Source organism: Herpailurus yagouaroundi, unplaced genomic scaffold (assembly GCF_014898765.1).
Source record: "Herpailurus yagouaroundi ecotype Mexico unplaced genomic scaffold, PumYag 77, whole genome shotgun sequence".
Lineage (NCBI taxonomy): Eukaryota > Metazoa > Chordata > Mammalia > Carnivora > Felidae > Herpailurus > Herpailurus yagouaroundi.
In genome coordinates this window covers 37,008,956-37,014,955 of record NW_024412388.1, presented here as the reverse complement: position 1 = coordinate 37,014,955, position 6,000 = coordinate 37,008,956, and positions in this window count along the sequence as shown.

The following is a 6,000-nucleotide window of genomic DNA, read 5'->3' as shown; positions in this document are numbered from 1 at the left end:
CATGGAACCTGTGTGGATACAGCAACTGCCTCCTCAAGAACACCAGCTGCTTATTCTCCAGCTAAATGCTAGAGCGCCCTCCCACATCTGAGGCCACAGGGGGCAGGGGGCAGGGGCCACACCGGGCTCTACAGGTGGTAGAATTCAAACTCCTCCCACCTAGTTCTTACACCACCTTTTGTCCTGGGGACAAGAGCCCTTGTGCCTCAGGCAACGCAGAGGAATAGGCCTTGGCAGAGACAAGCCTGGAGAGGAGCCCAAGCGTGCAGGTCGGCAGGTGACCAGACTCTGGACAGATGTCCTCACATCCTTCTCCCCCATCCCACCTCTCAAACATGGCACCAAAACCATCGTCTAACCCAGGCCAGTTCTTAATGGAGTTGCCTCTGAGATTTCCTGCTGCTTCCAGGATAACCGCCAACCCCCCTTAAAGTGGTTCACAGGCTACATAGAAGTGGACTGAGCAGGTTCACTCTGGAGGGTGTCTGGGGAGCAGGCGGAAAAGAAAGGAGGAACCCTGGGGGAGCAGGCAGGGCTCCAAAGGCATCAGCCTGAGGGGAGATGGTGCAAGGAAGTGAGGACAGAGGCAGGCAGGTGTAGCCTCACCTCTGCCTCTGTTCCCCTAGCTGGGCCCTTACTGCTGACTCCAACACAAGGCCACATTCCTTGTGATTCCAGCCTCCCCAGGCAATTGGTTCTCCCTCCTGGACTCATCTCCCATCTTCTCTTTGTTCCAGGAGCTCCCTACAGGCAAAGGAAGCAGTGGAGAGGAGGATTGAGAGGCAAGGAGGTGCAAACGATGGGAAGATATGGGGCCCCAGAGCAGGAAGGATTGGTTTGGGAGCCCTTTGGCTCTTCTTGGTTGTTTTGGCCCAGTCCTGTCTCAGAGGGGAGACAGGAGCAATCCATCACAACTGAGGCTGCCAGTCCTTGGGATTAGGAGAATGATAGTTCCACCCTCAAGACCAGGAAGTTAGAAGCAGAATTGGCAGTGGGGGGGGGGGGGGAGTAGGGGGAGAGCAGAGGGGGGTGCCTGGGTGGCTCAGTACGTTGAGCAACCAACTTTGGCTCAGGTCCTGATCCCCAGCCCCATGTCAGGCTCCCTCCAACACCAGGCATCACACGTGCTCTGCTGTGATGTGTCAGGCTCGCTGCTGTCTGCGTGGAGCCCGCTTCAGGATCCTCTGTCCCCCATCTCTGCCCCTCTCTCTCAAAAATAAACATTAAAAAAATAAAAAAGGATTGGCGGGAAGGAGATGGGTTTGTGGTTAGTAATGTTGAGTCTGAGCACCTGGGGGCTGCCCAGAGCCAGATGTGCAGTTTGCAACTGACCTGTCATGACCCAAAAGGTAACCCCAAGGTCATCCGCCCTCTGACACTCTGCGTCTGCTCCAACGGGTCTCTGGAACTAGCCCCGCTCATTGGCAAACTCCCCGTGTCCTTCCTCCTTTTTTCTGACCATTTCCTTCCCCCATAACCAGGCCTCCCTCACTGAATCCTGGCTCTGCAGATGGCTCAGCTCCCCCAGGCCATCCGACACCTGCACTCCTTTACAGCACCCTGAACCTTGCTACATCACCCTTCCTAAAGTTGCACCCCTTCATTAGCATATCACCCCATTTTATTTCTTCATTGCACTTACCATTAACTGAAATTATCTTGTTTACTTATTCCTTGCCTTCCTCCATAGAAAGTAAGTTCCATGAAAGCAAGGACCTTGTCAGCCCTTTTCAAAGTGCCTGGCACAGGATAGGTGCTTGGTAATACTTCTTAAATGGACAAATGATGGCCAGGTTGAGCCCTCCATTCCCACCTTTATCTCTATGTGTCTCTGCTGGCTCCTTCCTAGCAGAATTTAACATGCTTAAGTCTCTCCCATCTTTAAAAAAAAAAAGAGTCTCTCTGATTTATAGCCTTCACAGCTGCTGCTCTTATGTCTTTCCTCCCCTCCCCACCTAAGCTTCTCAAGTCTTCTGCACCTTGCTGCCTTTACTTCACCATTTGCTCTCCTGTGCCCAACCCATCTTGGCTTATGCCAAAATCATCCTAACCATCTCTTTGATGTTGAATCAGCAGCATTTGAAGCCCTCAGCCCCATACTTCTTGAAATATGGTCATTCTTTGGCTTGTGTGACAATGCAGTTCTTGGCTTAAATGTCAATTCCTGCAGGAAGCATTCATACAGGTGCGCGTGCGCACACACACACACACACACACACACAGGCCAGAGCAGGTCCCACTTGGTTTATTCTCATAAAATAAATAAGAGGGGCACCTGGGTGGCTCAGCCAGTTAAGCGTCTGACTTCAGCTCAAGTCATGATCTCACGGTTTGTGAGTTCGAGCCCTGTGTTGAGCTCTGTGCTGACAGCCTGGGGCCTGCCTCAGATTCTGTGTCTCCCACTCTCTGCCCCTCTCCCACTCATTCTCTCTCTCTCTCCCCCTCCCCCCACTCTCAAAAATAAACATCAAAATGGGGTGCCTGGGTGGCTTAGCCAGTTAAGTGTCCAACTTCAGCTCAGGTCATGGTGTCACAGTTCATGAGTTCAAGCCCCGTATTGAGCTCTCTGCTAACAGCTCGGAGTCTGGGGCCTCCTTCAGATTCTGTGTCTCCCTCTCTCTCTGCCCCTCCCCTGCTCATGCTCGCTCTCTCTCTCTCTCTCTCGAAAATAAACATCAAATGTTTTTTAAATAAACACTAAAAAGTTTCTAAATAAATAATAAAGCATTGATTCTGCATTATTGCACTTCTAACAAGAGTTTTTGTGTAATTATGCATTTGATGTCTCTTTGCTGGTAGAACAAAAGCTCCATGCAGGCAGTGACCATTTCTGATTGTTTACCCTGAGTATACTGTGGGAAGCATCCAAAATGTTTAGTGGGTGGAGGGAAGGATGAAGGGGTAGGCCGATGGGTGAAGTGAATGGAGGAGGATTTGCAGAAAGCCACAGGTGGAATATAGACTGGGAGTTATTTGTCTTAATGAGCACTAATGAAGGTCATGGTGGTGGATAAGATGAACATGAAGGGAGAAAGCCTGAGGGCAGGGATTGGCTGGGAGGTTTCCTGATGGGGACAAGAGAAGGAAGTAGTCAGGTGGGCAAAATGGGTTCACTAATAATGAGTCATCCAAACCTCCATTCAACAAGCCTTTACCAGGTACCTGCTGAGTACCAGGCACCATGGTGGGTGCTGGACACACAAGAGCAAACCCCACATGCCCTGACCCCGAGCTACCTAAGACAACACACAGGTCACCACTCCCAAAGTTATGTGTGGGAAACTGGGGGAAGGAGCAGGGGGCAGTCCAGGCTGGCTGGAAGGCTCAGGACTTGATTATGTGGCTGTCTCTTAAGGGTGCAGCAGGTCAGATTGCCCTGGCAAGTGGCCTGCAGTGATACATCCCAGAGTCCTTCCTCAGCCCTGATCTGATCAATATATTTATTGGTGACTTAGAAGTTAAGGAGGTCTTGTGCTCAGACTTGTGGATGGGCAAGTTGAGAGAGCAGAAAGAGTGACCAACAGAATCCCAAAGGCTCTCAGGGCACCTGGGTGGCTCAGCTGGTTAAGCTTCTGACTCTTGATTTCATCTCAGGTCATGATCTCGCAGTTCCTGAGTTCAAGCCCCATGCCAGTGCAGAGCCTCTCTCTCCCACTCTCTGACATTTCCCCTGCCTCAAAATAAATAAACTTAAAAAAAGAAAATCCCAAAGGCTCTCAATAGGCTGGAACCCTGGGATGACCTAAAAGATGATGCCTTAACAGGGACAAATAACAGGTATACTAAGTGTTCTAAACTCCAATATCACAACCCCAGAGAGAGGAAGGGAAGGTGGAAAGGGACATGACAGACCTCCTGTCAATCTACCTTAGCAGAGGAGCACATCGCATGGACCTTGCTTCTGTCTCCAGTGTTTGTGGTCACCTAGCCCAGAACTTGCCACCCTGAGGGTGTGTCGTCCATGTTCTTGGAATTGTGTTACAAAAGCAGAAAGTACATGAAGTTTGGAGTTGGCATGTGGCTTCAAGTCTCTCTAAGTCTTTGGCCCTGGACAAAGCAGCAACCCTTTCTAAACTTGTTACTCCACCTATAAAATGGAAGTAAGAATTCCCATCTTTTTCCAATGGGATAATAGGTTATCAACTCCACAGCCTAACAGATGTTGGAATCTATTAAGACATGGAGTGCTTCAGAGTATGAACAGGAGCACAAAGAAGCCCTTCCCACTCAGCCTGCCAGTTGTAAAGTCTACCCTCGCCTCAGATAAGTGGGAGACCTGTAGGTGGAAATGTGAAGTAGAGCATTCCAGAAACAGCAAGTACAGTGAGCAAAAGGTGTGGAGGTGGAGGTGTGCACAGTGTCCCAAGCACCACCCGAGGCCTACATGGTTAGGATGTGGATGGGAAGGAGACTTGCCAGGTCAGGCAAGACCATATAGGTCACAGCCAGAAGTCTGACTGAACACAAGTAATACTAAAGGTTTCAGACATAATAAGATTTGTGTTTAGAAAGGTCACCCAGGAGCATCTGGGTGGCACAGTTGGTTAAGCGTCCAACTCTTGATCTCGGCTCAGGTCATGATCTCCCTGTTCATGAGTTCGAGCCCCATATTGGGCTCTGCACTGATGGTGTGGAGCCTGCTTGGGATTCTGTCTCTCCTCTCTGACCATCCCCTGCCTTTGCTCTCTCTTTCTTTCTCTCTAAAGAAATAAACTTTTGGGGCGCCTGGGTGGCTCGGTCGGTTAAGCGTCCGACTTCGGCTCAGGTCATGATCTCACGGTCCGTGAGTTCGAGCCCCGCGTCGGGCTCTGGGCTGACAGCTCAGAGCCTGGAGCCTGTTTCAGATTCTGTGTCTCCCTCTCTCTCTGCCCCTCCCCTGTTCATGCTCTGTCTCTCTCTGTCTCAAAAATAAATAAATGTTAAAAAAAAAATTTAAAAAAAAAAAAAGAAATAAACTTAAAAAAAAAATTTTTTTTTAAAAGAAAGGTCACCCAACTGCCATATGAAGGACAATTGGAGAAGACCAGTCTGGACCTGGGGAGAGGGGAGAAGGCTGAGAACAGACAGTAGCCATGTGGTGCCCAGGGTCTTGAGGCTGCTGGACTGGTGGTCAGATAGGAAGGAGGAGGTGGCTGGCTTATGCTGTCACTCCTCCATGCCTCAGCATCATGGGGCATCAGGAAGAGCTCTCTGCCAAGGCTCTGACACAGAGTAACCCAGGTTTTGATGCTAATTCCCTTACTTCTAGCTGTAGACCTTTCTGTAAAAGGGGACAAAGATGCCCACCACAGGGTTAATAGGAAGATTAAATGACATGATGACTATAAAGTGCCCAGAAAGTAGATGGTTCATAGTAGGTATATGGTAAGTATCATTCAGACTGTCCTTCTCTCTTTTTCCTGGTCAAAAGTCACCATAGCACTCCATGCATTAAATATTCAGGGTCTTCACCACCATACCCGTCTGCCTCTCTTCCTCCTTTGTTTCAACAAACACCCTCCAGAATGTGAGCTCTAGGAGGACAAGAATCTAGTATGTCTCACTAGTCTCTGCAGTGCCAGCACCCAGTACACTGCTTGGTCCCTAGGAGACGCTCACTTGATATTCACTGAATTAAGCACCTTATAAGTGCCACTCCACATGCCAAGAAGATAATGGTGAGCAAGACAACGTGCAGCTTTCAGGAAGCTTGTTTGAGTGGAGGAGACAAAAACCCACCATATAATTCCAGATAGCATCAGTGCTACAAAGTACAAAGGGTAACACATTAGACAGGGTCAGACAAGCTGTTTTACAAGTGGGTGATCAGGGAAGTGACACTGGAGCTGAGTGTTCCAAGCAGGGGAAACTAGTCAGCATAACACAGAGGCTCTGCAACAGGAACCAGCTGGAGATGATCAAGAAACAGAAAGGTACTCATGTGACTGGAGCACAATGGATGAGAGAAAAGAGCCACCCGAGATGAGGCTAGAGAGGTAAGCAAGGGCCCTATCCCACAGA